At 40.4% G+C, this 14,305-nt stretch overlaps 1 protein-coding gene across 2 annotated transcripts in view; it reads right to left on the bottom strand.

Annotated features, from left to right (window-relative positions):
* KNSTRN (kinetochore localized astrin (SPAG5) binding protein) overlaps positions 1-14,305 on the bottom strand; it is a 1,051,623-nt gene that overhangs the window by 116,246 nt on the left and 921,072 nt on the right. The gene's annotated exons all lie outside the window — the stretch shown is intronic.

Below are 14,305 nucleotides of genomic sequence, written 5' to 3'. Positions count from 1 at the left end.
TTCAAAATGCATCCATTCACAACTCGTTGAATATCTAAGTAACAACCTGCTCTCAAACACCCAACATGGATTTAGACCCAAATACAGCACCACAACTACAATAATAAGTTTCAATACTATGAGTGAGATCAAGAACAATGGCCAACTAGTCTCCTCAATTTTATTTGATATGTCCAAAGCATTCGACACAGTATCACACCAAAAACTCCTCATTGAGCTAGCCTCCTTACACCTCTCTCAGCCAAATCTTGCCTGGTTTCACAACTATTTAACAGATCAACAACAAGCAGTAAAAGTGGCAGAAAGACCGGTCTACCCTACTTCCCATCTCTTTCGGGGTGCCACAAAGGTCCATACTTGCCTCACTGCTGTTCACCATTTTCACCAACAAGCTCTGCCACACAACTAGTAATCATTATACAATATGCAGACGACTCCACCCTGATTTACTCATTCCCATCCCTCACTAAACTCCTAGAAAATACTCAAAAATCACTCACTGATTTTTAAAACTACTTCACACAATACCAACTTATACTTAATCCAAACAAAACAAAATTAATGTTATTCTCCAATCGCAAATCAAACAATAATAACCCTTCATTTGCCATCTACTCATCCAATAAAACCAAAACTGAACCGGTAGAACATAACAAATTACTTGGAGTGACAATAGCTCAGTCTTAGATTCAACAAAAACCTAGCTCTCACCATCAAAAGGTTCATGTGAAACTAGGTACCCTATACAGATCAGGACCATATCTTACTAATGGAACTAGACACAGGAAAGCAAAAACTCCCTATCTACCCTCCTTTATGCATCCCCTATGTTCACAAACCTAAGGAAAACTGACAGACTGGAGATTTGCTACAAAAAATTGCAAAATTTGCAGCCCACCTCCCTTCAAGGACACACCACTATTCTGGCCATCACACACTAAATTGTCGAACTGCCCAATCTACTATCCCTCAACCAGCTAACATTCATCCACTCAGTACTGTAGAGCCGTGATAACCTGCCCAGCACTCAGTAACTTAATTAGAACATATTCTAACAGCAGAACTTTCAGGTCCCCTGACCAGTTTCTAAGTCACTAAGGCCAATAACAGTTTTAGAGAAGCACTCTTCTCCAACCGCATATCTAAAAAATGGAACTTAATTCCACAGTACATAAGAACTACCTCTAATAAGACTACATTTAAGACACTTCTCAGAGAGCATCTTACCAGCAACTGTCTATGTTCCTGCTATACTCCAGGCTGACTATCTCTTTTTTTCCCCTCCCAACTCAAATCTCTTTTTTACTCTAATACCAAGAATACTAAACCTTCATTTTTTTAACTGTATATTCCAACTGTTTATTTTATAAGAAATGTAATCCAATGTGTACCAAATGTCCTGTACTTTTACTTCATGTAAGAAATCTTATCTTTTACTGTACATTACTGAACAGTAACTATTATGTAACTTGTTATATTATTACTGTAAATGTATTTTTTACTGGAGTTTTTCGTCCCAGGCCTTGGCTGAAAATGGGGCTCGGCCCAGTCGGACACTCCTGGTTAACAAATGTAAAATAAATAAATAAATACAATTTAAAGTAGATATTGCCTCATAAGAAGAAACTGCAGGCCAATAATTCTTTATACTTTCACAGTTAGTTAGAACAAACTAACGTGTGAGCTTGCCAATTACAAATTCTGAAAATCAAAGTTGTAGAAGCATACAGTATTTTCCCATACCCATCAATAATCTTCCTATTCTTATCAGAAAGAGTAGGATAGGAATTTACTAACCATTTAGTAGTAGTAGGAATAATGAAATCTATAGCTGCTGGGTCAGGTCCACCCCAATGAACATTTTTATCATGTATGACATAGGCAGTCCTATATTTATATAAATGAAAAACAAACATTGACACCACTTTAGTTGCAAACATTATACATTACAGACACCATTGAAACTGTAGTTGCAAACATTATACATCACTTATAATCTATCCAGTCATTGTCAGTTAAGCATCATAAGGCTCATTCAAATCCTGCCTCTTAAACCTCGTTCCTTCTCTGCATACATTATTCCCACAACTCTCATTTTTTTTCTATGTAGTTTGCTCCTTCCCTTTTCAAAAGATCCCAGTTCTAGTTGTTTTATCTGTTACTATATTCACTACTTCTAATAAAGTTGGTCTAGACTTTGATTTCCATTTTCTAGTAATTGCTTTTTTTGGCAGCCACCATAGTAAGACTCAGCAAGACTTTACTATGTCTAGGCAATTCCGATTCTGTATCATAGCTCAGAAAAAAATCATCGCTCGGGTCAATCAGATCCGCTCACCCAACATCTCTGACACATCGATCTGCAGGGAATCCCCAAAATCTGACAGCTCACTACACTCCCAAAAAATATGCTCCCAGCCTCCTCTTTCCTGCCAGTCATACCTACAACATTTGCTATCCACCTGGGGAAAAATTCTTTGTAGCCTCTATTTGGGGTACAAAAATACCTATGTAAACACTTCCAGGCAAAGATCCTAAACCTTCCAGACTTTTTTGCATATTTGGGAGATACACATATATCCCTCATTGTCTCTTTGCAAATTGCTTATCCAATTTCTCTTCCCAATCCTTTCTAAGCTCCTCTGATTGATTCTTATACTTCTCATGCAATATTTTACATGTTCTATTAATTATTCCTTTTTTAACAGTAGCTTCTGCTCTAGATTCTATTAAAAACTCTACCAGTGCCGGTCTTTCATTTAAGAGACCCCTATTTCTTTCTCTTTGCCTACACACTTATCAATCCTTGATAGGGAAGGCAGTCTCTAATATGCAGGCCAAATAAATTCTTGGCCTCTTCCCATTCTATTAACTTTCCCTTTCTAGTTATTTGCTCCCAATACCTTGGTTCCTGTGCCAGTTTTATCCAATAAATTCCAGCCCCCTCTTGCCTATTATCTGTATCTCTAACCACAGTCATCCCTATTGGCAGAATCTCTTTTCTCCATTCTTGCGCTGGCTTAGTTCTTAGAATACTCCCTATTTTATGAATATAATACTCTGTATGGCTTTTTGTTCTCCTCAAGAGTCTGCATCCAAAATCCCAATCTCTCCTTATTTCTTGAGCTTCCTCCCTGTATCATCATTCATTTCTACTTTGAGTAATAGTTTTCTGCTTGTGCTATGTACAAGAGCCTTAACTATGTTGCTCTAAAATATCCACTCAAACTGGGTAATCCTAGTCTGCCTTGTTCTATTGGAAGAATCAGCTTATCTAACTTGACCCTTGCTGTCTTCCCTTCCCAGGAAAATTCCTACAACTCTTAATTACTATCCACAGCTTCTCCTCTGGTTGATACAACTATAATTGACCTGTGTATAAGACTAAAGGGACTAAAAACATTTTTAATTGCTTGTATCTTAGTATCCATATCCATATAACAAAGTATCCAGTTTCTCAATTTTTGTATTATCTTCTGTTTAGTCTCTTCCCACATATCCTTAGCTGCTACAACAGGAGTAATTTCTAATCCATACTCCTAAATACTTCATTTTATCATGTCCCCATAAATATGGATATTGTTGGACCAATTTGTGTACGGGTACATAATTTACCCCTATTGCCTTTATTTTAGCTTCATTAATTTTGCATCCCGAGAAGATCTGAAACTGTCTTAAAATATTTCACAACACTGTCATGTCTCTTACTGGTTTTGTCATGTATAAAATATCATCTGCAAAGAGCGCCAGCTTTTCCTGACTACCATACCAATTATATCCTTGAATTTCTGAATCCCCTATTTTCTTTGCTTATGGTTCTAAATATAATGAAAACAACAAATGGAAAAGCAGATAACCCTGTCTGGTTCCTCTACTCAAACATAAGTTATCAGAGAGGACCCCACCCATTTTAATTTTCACCTCTGATCCCTCATATATACTCCTAATCAACCTTATAATTATATCAGGGAAAGCAAATGCTTCCATTGTCCTGCTCATTAAGTCCCAGTTCACTCTGTCAAATACTTTGTCTGCATCACGACCCACCAGTAACCGTGATATTTTTTCACATTCTTTCCCACTGGATCATCAATGTTCTGTTAATATTGTCAAATGTTTGCCTCTCCTCCACAAAACCACACTGATCCATATCTATCAATTTTGGTATCACTTGCCATTCTTTCTGCCATTATAGACAGACATTTTATAATCATGGTTTAGTATTGAAATGGGCCTGTATGAAGCTGGATCTGGTGGATCTTTACCTTCTTTAGTTATTACCATTACCACTGCTATCTTCCAAGATGCTGATACGTCTCCTCCTCTTAAAATACTGTTAAACAAAACCTTCCAGATCTTTACCAGTTTTTCTCTCCTAGCTTCCAAACTTCCACAGGAATACCATCTATTCCTGGGGACTTTCCTGTAAATTGGTTATACATAGCCATTTTTATCTCATCTCTTCCTATCCTGTTAGTAATTGAGCCTCATCTACCTCTAACCTTGGCAATATTTAATTCTTCCATAAACCTTTCTATTTTCACCTTTTCTTGATTTCCATATTTCTCTGCATTACACAAACTTTCATAAAATTTCCAAAATATTTCTAAGACTTCCATAGGCTCTGTTATCTTCCTTATTATAGGCTCCCCTAAGTTTGGTGACAGCCCTTTCCACTTTCTGTTGCCTGGGTCTTTGTGCTAAAATTTTTTGTGCTCTAGAATTATCAAAAAACAGTTAACAGCAGTCTTTCTAGACTCATGCATATTATCGAGGTAATCCCTTATTGTCTGTTTAGCATTTTGCAGTTGCTCTTTTTCTTGTTCTGAGAGAGACCCCCACTTTGTCAATCCCTCTAAATAATTCTTGTTACTTCTTAATCATATCTCCCTTTCCTTTATTCCACTTTAGTTTTAAACTCAGCTTTCATTTTATCCCACTCCCTAGTTATATTTTCAGAAAAAAATTCTATCTTCTCTAGTAGCTCCTGAATTAATTCCAAAATCCATTCCTTAAATTCCTCGCTTTTACACTGATAGGTGGGAAAGCTCCAGTGTCATTTTATGGCATTACCTTGCATTTTTATTTTTAGTTATTACTGGTTCATGATCTGAAATAGTTATTGGGTGTGTTTCAATACCTTCAATTAAATGCAAATGTTCCTGGATGATATAAATTTTCTCTAGCCTAATCCAATTTTTGTATCTTGGAGAACAATATGTAAATTCACTCCGAACTCCTAGTACTGAATGCACATCTTCCATGCCAAACATTTTCATAAATTTCTTCAAAAATTTGCCCTCCTTTGTTATATTTTCCCTTCTAGTCCCCCCGACAAAATCTTCACTGTTGCTAACCAAATTCCAGTCTCCAGCTATAAGTAATATTCCTTGCTGAAAGCTGATTATTTCTCCAGAATTTTCTTAAGCTCCATTATAGCAGTTTTAGGTGGAATGCAAATGCATGCCAATATAATCCTCCTCCCTTGCCAGTAGCCCCTTAGTACTATACATCTTCCAGTATCTTTTTTCCCCCTTCTCTCACTACTGGAGCTCCTCTTGCAATTAATACAAGTACTCCTCTTTTCCTTTGCCTCCGATATTCCACTGAATTACCATCTTGAAAACCTTTTATCAAATTCACATGTTCAGTTCTTTCCAGGTGTGTCTCCTGTAGCAAATCTATTTGCATTCAATATTTTTAATATAATTCACTACTGTTTCTTTTTTTATATTTATCTGCAAGACCATTCAGATTGAAAGACAAACAGAAAGGATTGTTTTCTTATATAGTTATTATTGCCACCTTTTATGTATAACTGTTTTTGGTTAAATGTCTGGTTCCATCTTTTATGCTACATGAATATACTGTTTGGCAGGTTGGTCTTTTAACAGTTGTTTCTTGTCATATCCATTTGAGTCTATACCACATCTTAGATAACTTTTTGTCTTTTTTGAAAGCCCTCAAACAGAACAAACTTCCCCCTAAAACCTATCAACTTAATAATAACACACAAAACTATGTACATCTTCAAATACTGAACTTTTTGCTTCCTAATAAGAACAAAAGTTCCAAGTTGCTTGCCACACAGGCTAGAGGTAACAAAAAAGAAAGGTTAGTCATGTTAAGAAGCATGGCAAAGCATGTGCTATTAGTAGGTGCTGTTTTATTTTGTCTATCTTTATAGCTCTCCCTGCTGCGAAAACACTCAAATGCTTTCAGTAAACACTTTCTCCAAGCCATTTCTCTTTATGAAACTGTCTTCTAGTGACATGCAAACCAGACACAAAACTACTAAGGATACCTTGTTTGCCAGAAAAAAAGCCTTATAATATTCAATACTCTTTTTCATTTACATGCTTTGTAATAAACTTGTTACTGGATAACACCTAGGGTCTTAATCCAGTCATTTCCCTAGGTAAGCATGTGAAAAAGCACACTGATTTTTCTTTTGCCATACTCTCTTAACCAGACCTTTCCTATCTGCTGCAGGTCAGGTTTGGGAAGAATATATAAAAGCTTAAAAGGACTGGGGAACTTGATATATTCTATCTGCCTTTTTAGGGATACAGCAGACTGGCTATTAGGAAAAATACAGGCAGACATGCACACCCTCCACAGCTGACAAAACTGGAGGAAATGGTGAAGGGTTCAGGAATTTCCTTCTGTAACAGCTCATAGCAGTTTCTGCGGGACTGAGAAACCTTGGTGTATTCCAACAAAAACACACTGATATATTCTGGAAATAGTCTCAAAGAGAAAGGAACCCAAATGGGAGAATCAGATTCAAAGAACTCAGTTTACCAATCAGAAAACTGAGAAGAAAACCTGTATCTGTCTCTTCATCTTCCTGTCCAGATTTAGAATTTTGAATCTCTGCAGGAAAGGAAGTACCCTTCCTTCTTTTACTAGAAAGCAATAAAGAAGGATCAAAAGCCTGAACAAAACCATGAGCCAGACCCAGTAAACTACTCCTGTATATGGAAATTTGAGGAGGAGTAAATACATGAAATACGTGTTCAGTTTTATGTTTATTTTTTGACAGAAAAAATGGGTCCAACAGTGTTATAAATGGCCACAGTACTTTTCCCAAGGATGGGTACAACATTCTGTCATAACAGGGAAGCCCCCTCATTGTGCCCTTTGGGATCCAGGGTAAAAGATGAGAGGTCTGAGGTACGACAAATGGCCACAGCAGAGTCAGTCACCTGCAGCTGAGGCAAACTGCTAGCCTGCGGTGGTGGCAAAGGCTGTTTTGCTTAAAACTTTCTTCTTATACCTAGAAGGACTGACCTTAAAACAAACTGTTCCACAGTCAAGCTGAAAATGGTGCCTGTTTTCAAGGGAAAACAAGCAGCAAAAAACATTAAAAATTAAGTCTTTAAAAAGTCACATTTTTCAAAAAAAAAACCCACAGTAAACAGCACTTTAAAACACTTGCCAACCCCAAAAAGAAAAATAAACTATTTCTCCACAGAAAAAAAATGTTTTTTAAATATTTAAAACAACTTTTAAACTGACAGGAAAGAAGAGTGTTCTCATTTTAAAAGTGCAATATAGTCTTGTGGCAGCCCACTAAAACAAACTTCTAGCTTTAAAATAACTTTCATGAAGAGGAAAGTACTAATGTTGTTGTCTTTCGGCTTTTCCTGGTTAGGGGTCGCCACAGCGGAACTCCAGTCCGCTAATGATTGGCAGTAGATTTTCACAGTGCCGAGTTGCCAGCTCGATGCCCAACCTTCAACGAAGGCACGCCCATTCACGCATGTCTTTCGGAATGCCACTCGATCCACAGGGAGAAGAGGAAAGTACTAATAATCTACAAAAATAATTGAATAGAATTTTTTTCTCCCAAAGGAAACTTATCTGCTCAGTAGAGGAACAGCACAAGTCAACCATCAATTGTCAAAAGCCTCAGAGGGCCATACTCTTCTGCAGCAGTAAAGCTCTGAAGGGATTGGCAACTTCTCTTGTAGTCGACTCCGTTCAAACTGACGGTTTGGGAACGTGGAAGGTGTCTTGAAGGTTTTGAAGATGGCCGTCTGTTATATCCTTGGCTGGATATAAACCATATAGCTAAGGCTACTACAGCAATGATCAATGTGATGAACATCAGTGTCTTTACCCTCTATCAAGATTAGAAGCTTAGCCTGCTCCAGAAGTTTTGTGGAGAATGCTTGGTCTCCCATAACACCTTGTATGATCCACATGTGATTGGGAAGAGTCAAACAGTTCTATATCCTGAATGTCTGAAACCTTGCACATAAATCACTGGTTTCTGGTATCAGTTTTGCATGCTGGGATTAACTCTGAGAAATGGCCCTCCATGGGACAGTTCTGAAGGGTAGTTATGATGAATTCTCTAAAGAGTAATTATCATTATGGGAGCCTCTGGTGGAAGGCAAGACTGCCTAACACTTGACTTCCCCTCTCTGTCTGTACTGAGGTTTCATCTTAGTGTGTTGAACTATTACAACAAGAGGAGATCAAGGATATCAAAGAGATCCACAAAACCAGATTGATCCACATCTATCAATTTTGATAAAACCTTTGCCATTCCTTTATAAAGTGTTTGTCTATACTAGCTAATCATGGTTAAAGTGGGCAACACCTGATACATCTTTTCAAATCTTCTAAGGTCTCTTCAGAGGCTTATCTAAACAAAATGTCTCCCTTCTGAATGGAGCATTCAGAATAGCCTGTCCAAGCTCTTCCTTAAAGGTGGACAGCCTGAGTCATCAACTGAAGGCAGATATATGAATGAAGCTATTGCCCTGACCACAGCATTAGCACAGTCAAAATTACAGCAGTCTATGTAGAAATCTTGATCACAGGACTCCTTTAAACAGAGAAAACAGCAGGCATCCTAATTTCTCCAAATCTTGGCCCATAATCGAGATCCAGAATTGGGGCAGATGAGAAGAATAACTGAAGGCCGAAGGACCATAGTAGCAAAGAAGAAACACACCAACTATATCCAATACTTTAGACTTCTTAGAAGGCAGCAACAAGGAAATATGCTGTGGTATTTATGACCTATACTGAGCTGAGAAGACTTTAATTGAATCAAACCTAGGATGCTTAGGGCATTTTCTCACTCTCCATGTGCCTACTGATCTGGAAGAATAAGGACATGTTCCACAGAGGAATGACTCCTAAGTCTTCAACCTTCCACAGGGGAATGACTCAGAGGTCTTCAACCTTCATTCCCAAAGAACTGTTCAACCCATTTTAGAAAGAAGGCATTAGGGAAAACTAGACATCTCCCTTCCTTGTCCATCTTACAAAGGAGGTAGACCTTTTTGTAATTTCCTCCAGGAAGATTTGTTATGGGAAGGAGGCATCAACCTTGAGGTATTTGCATCAAGTGAGCAGTCTAAACCGATCTGATGCTTTAGTTGCTGCATGAATGACAGACATGTGCTACAATCAGGCAACAGCCCACTGCCCTGGGTATGATCAAGGGTCACTAAAGTACAAGTATAGTAACCAGCCCCAAGGCGCACCTGTGAGACTAGGCTTTTGAAAGTACAAGAGTCAGAAGATCCACCAAGTTCAAGTTCTACTGATTCTCTGTCAGGAAACTTTATGGTCAGCACCACTTAAAGAGACTGGATTACCATTGTACTTGCACAGCAGTATATGGAAATCAAATTCTGGAATTTTCTCCCCAAGCAGAGCAGCAAAGCAAGTAGTACTCCTACCACCTTCTATATTCCCAGAAGACTAATGGGACAAGCTAAATCCCCTTAAATATCTAATGAGAGAAGGTTGCCTCTTCAGTGGCCTTAGCTGATTTAAGCTTTACCTAATGTCATGTCTCATCTATTATTTTTACTATACGCTCTGGCTTCTGCCTGGGATTGCAAGAAAGATCCTACTTTCCTCTTTAGTTTACCCCTCACAACTGTCATTCTTTGGAAGTAAACCTCTAGCCTTTTGTGCCTTCTATGATACCCCGTAATCTCTTTTAAAGTTTTTTTGTCTAGTCCTTCTAGCATGTCGAGGGATCAGTTGCTAGTGTCCTCTCCTGCTCAGCTGGTGAACCTGGGAATATTGAGGCAATGTTACAATTGCCTCATGTACACAGACAACCCTCTCCTCCTCCCACAAAACACAAATACATGCGAGAGATGCAACTATACGGTCAAACTGGAGGCTGAGCTCTCTCAACATAGGACTGGCAAGACCAGTCAGGAGGAGAAGGTTACCACACACACTATAGACCCAGTCTCACATAGTACCATCACAACCTCAAATCATACACATAAACACACAAAGACATACTCGGCGGCTCTGATCAAAAATCTACCAAAACAGCAGAGGCCACCAAAGCAGACACCCAAACAACCACCACCTCAGAACACAACACCTGCAACACATAGACCTCACAGTCAGAGTGTCAAACAGTCACAGCCCTTAAGGCCAAACACAATGCCAGACACACTAGTCATTGGTGACTCCATAGTCAGACACACTGACGTCCGCCACCAGACTGAGTAAGGAGAAGGTCACAGTAAGCTGCCTGTCGGGCTAGAATCCGCCACATAACGCATAAGCACTCAGGTCTCTCAACAGCAGGTACAAATATGACTCAGTCATTGTCCACGCTGGTGTAAACGACCTGAGACGTACCTCCTTGGACTACATGAAAAGAGACATTGAGGAGCTCTCTGATTATGTAGCCCAGGCAGGTATGACCCTGACCTTGAGCAGTATCCTACCTTCACCAAGAATGATGCCACAATACAGAGATAAGATGATCAGCTTTAACAATTGGCTTAAACTCTGGTGTCATTCAAAGGGGATCCAATGTCTGTCTGCCTGGGATGACATGCTGGACAAGCCACGCTGCTTCAAGGCGGCTTGCACCTGTCACCCTGGGATTCGGATATTGGCAAAGGCTCTTGCCACCCCCCATAGTGCCTTTTAGGCAAGGCTCAAATTCTAAACCTACCACCCTAGAACACAAAAAGGAAAAAACTAAGGGTAATGCTGCTCAATGCCAGAAGTCTAAATCTCAAAATGCACTTTTCGAGGCCCTTCTCAGTATGGAGAACATCGATGTCTGTGCAGTGACAGAAACCTGGTTCAAGGCTCCTGAGAGCACCCCAGCACTATCAGGTTTTACCTCTTATCATGCGTTCCGCCCCAAAATCCGGACAATACCAAGAAAGGAGGGGGGGTATCCATATTCATCAAAGACACCCACACCTCAAGACTGGTGGCAACGCACGATGCATCGGAGACCATCCAGGTGCAATTAACCATAGGCAAGACTGCTCTGCAAATTGTAGCATGTTACAGGCCACCCTCACAAACTCAGGAACCTCACATGGCCTTCCTGAAAACACTAGAGGGGATAAATGTATCACCAAACACCATCATACTAGGTGACTTCAATTACCCTAATATAGACTGGGAACACTATTCAAGCCCAAACACCCTAGCCCAAAAGTTCCTGGAATTCATAAACTCAAATGCCATGGAACAACTAGTCACCATCCCCACAAGAGGAGAAAACATACTTGATCTCATCATCACGAACATGGGAGCACAATGTTCAACACCGAAGTATACCCCTCACTGGTGAGATCAGATCACAAACTAATCTCGCTGGAGGTCCTCATCCCACCCCACCTGAAATAAAAAGACCACAGTAAAGAACTTCTCGAAGCCGACTTCACACTTCTAAAGACTAGTGTGGTCTCCTTTAAGGCCCCGAGCCGACGGAAAACACTACTCAAGCCGCTGAATCACTTACAAATGCCTTCTACCAGCACCTGCAGGACTGTATGGATAAGGCAATCCCAAGCAAAACAAAGACTCTTTGTACCAAAGGCAAGCGTCACTCTGGTGGACCCCAGCCATAAACAAACTCTACAACAAAAGGAGGAAGCTACTACAAGATAGAGCAAAATCCTTAAAAGGTAAGACACCCTTGATCACTATAAGTAAAAACTAAGAGCTCTCATAAAATCATCCAAAGCAAATTTTGAGAGAAAAATAGCTAAAGACTCAAAAGACAATCATAAGGCCTTCTTTAGCTATGTTAGAAACCTGGGAGGAAACTCCCAGATATGCTCAGAACTAGTTCAAAATGATGTGAAGATTACTGATCCTACAGACATTGCCAACATACTGGCTGACAGGTTCAGTGCAAACTTCTCCCCTCCCCAAAAGGAGAGATATCTATACCAAGCGATTGCAGCCCCCAAACATCTCCAACGCCCAAGTGAGAACTGCTCTCTCCAAAGCAAAAACACAGCATCCATGGGACCTGATGGTGTCCCCGGCTGTGTGCTCCACGAACTCAACGAGGAATTAAACCCACAGCTAGGACAGCTGTTTAATCATAGTCTTACCTCTGGATATGTACCCAGGAGTGGCGCACTGCAACTGTGGTCCCACTTCACAAAGGCGGTGCCTCCACCGACCCTGGAAATTACCGCCCATTAGCTTGACAAGCCTTATCTGCAAAGCCATGGAGAGGATCATAATGGACCTCATAAATAAAGACATAGGGAATTTGCAGACTTTGGATCCATCCCAGTTTGGCTTTGTCAAAGGCAGATCATGCCTTCTAAACTTGGTTGACTTTTTGAAACAGTCACCAAAGCCATTGATGAGGAAAGGCAGTCCATACAGCCTACCTCGATCTGGCGAAGGCCTTTGATACAATACCCCACTCGGGTATCATTGAAAAACTCATCAGCTTAAATGTTAACCCATACATCACAAGATGGGTTGCAAACTGGCTGAGTGACAGAACCCACAGGGTCAGAGTTGCTGGCGCCATGTCAGACTCAAAGCCTGTCACAAGTGGTGTACCACAGGGCTCAGTCCTGGGCCCACTCTTGTTTGGCATCTACTTTTCCAAGTACAAGCAAACACAGGAGGGTTATGGCTGACAAAGTTTGCAGATGACTGCAAACTGGGCCATAGTAGAAAACACATCTGACACAGATATCCTTCAGAAGGGTCTCACAGAAACGGATAACTGGTGCCAGAGCCATGGCCTAAAGTTAAATGCCAAAAATGCATAGTCATACCCTTGGGAAAAACAAGGTTACCCCTAGCTACCAAATAGGTGGCAATCCACTGAGTACAGAAGAAGTTATCAGGGACCTGGGGACCCAGGTTGATAGTAGTCTGTCATTCGACACCCATGTAGCTAAAGTAGTTAGGAAGACCTTCTACATTGCCCACCTTATCATGAAGGGATTCTCATCTAGATCAAGGGAGGTCATAGTCTCCCTATACTCATCACTCATCAGACCAATGATTGAGTACAATGCCCCATTCGAATGTATCTGACCCGACACTTGCAGCAGCTGGAGAGGCCACAAAAGTTCCTCACCAAAAGGATAAAGGGTCTCAAACATCTGTCCTATGCTGCCCGACTGAAAGAACTCCAGCTCTATTCAGTAAACACAGCTGCTCAGAGGTGACCTTTGCCTAACATACAAGGCCATGTCAAACCCAGATTTGATGAATATGCTTCACCTCAAAAATCTAGATCCGTCAGAGCCACAAGGGCGGAGACGTAAACCTCGACACGGCTATTAATAGGGCGTGCTGGAGGATAGATTCATCACCCAAAGACTCCTATGCTGTGGAATAAAATCCCGGTATATGTGAGGCAGAGCACCTCGCTGGCCTTGTTCAAGAGAAATCTTGACCAATGGATGGGAGATCGCAGATATACCCCAGGGATTACCTCAGTGTCACTGCTCAACAGAGGCACAGCAAAATAATGGGTATAGTTCCCCATACTAAAGGGGTGGCGTAAGCCACAAAACTATGGGCTAGGCTTGTAAATGCCCTTGGGCAGATAGCCTAGTATGAACCTATGAACCTATGAACCTATATATAGCGAAGAGGTAGATGCTTCCCTTCTTGCAGATTTAGACAGTGGAAGTCTTGGACAATGCCCTGCATCATATTTTACTTCTCACGCTAATGCAAATGCCTACTAAGAAAGAAAGGGAGCATTCTGGTCATTTCCTATGCTGCCGAAATTCTACTGCTGCCATCTTTTGAGCAGGAAGATGCATCTCAAGCTTCTCATGGCTCCTCTTCCTCCTCTAGATAGCTGTGAAGAATCATTATCAGCATCTTGATAAAATATACCATTCTGGGAGCAGGGCTAATGGTCTCATCCAACAAAAAGGGACTTCAGTGACTTGGACAAACTTCCATTCTTCCTTGTACATTTTACAGCTGGTCTTGCTAGACAGGGTCTACATATTCAGTTGAAATCCATGCCTCCCTAACTCCTAGTGGAAAATTGCAACTGACTGCT

Source organism: Protopterus annectens, chromosome 6.part0 (genome assembly GCF_019279795.1).
Source record: "Protopterus annectens isolate FY-2018-M chromosome 6.part0, PAN1.0, whole genome shotgun sequence".
Lineage (NCBI taxonomy): Eukaryota > Metazoa > Chordata > Ceratodontiformes > Protopteridae > Protopterus > Protopterus annectens.
Note: the sequence above shows the minus strand (reverse complement) of the source record. Positions and strands in the feature narration are given on the sequence as shown.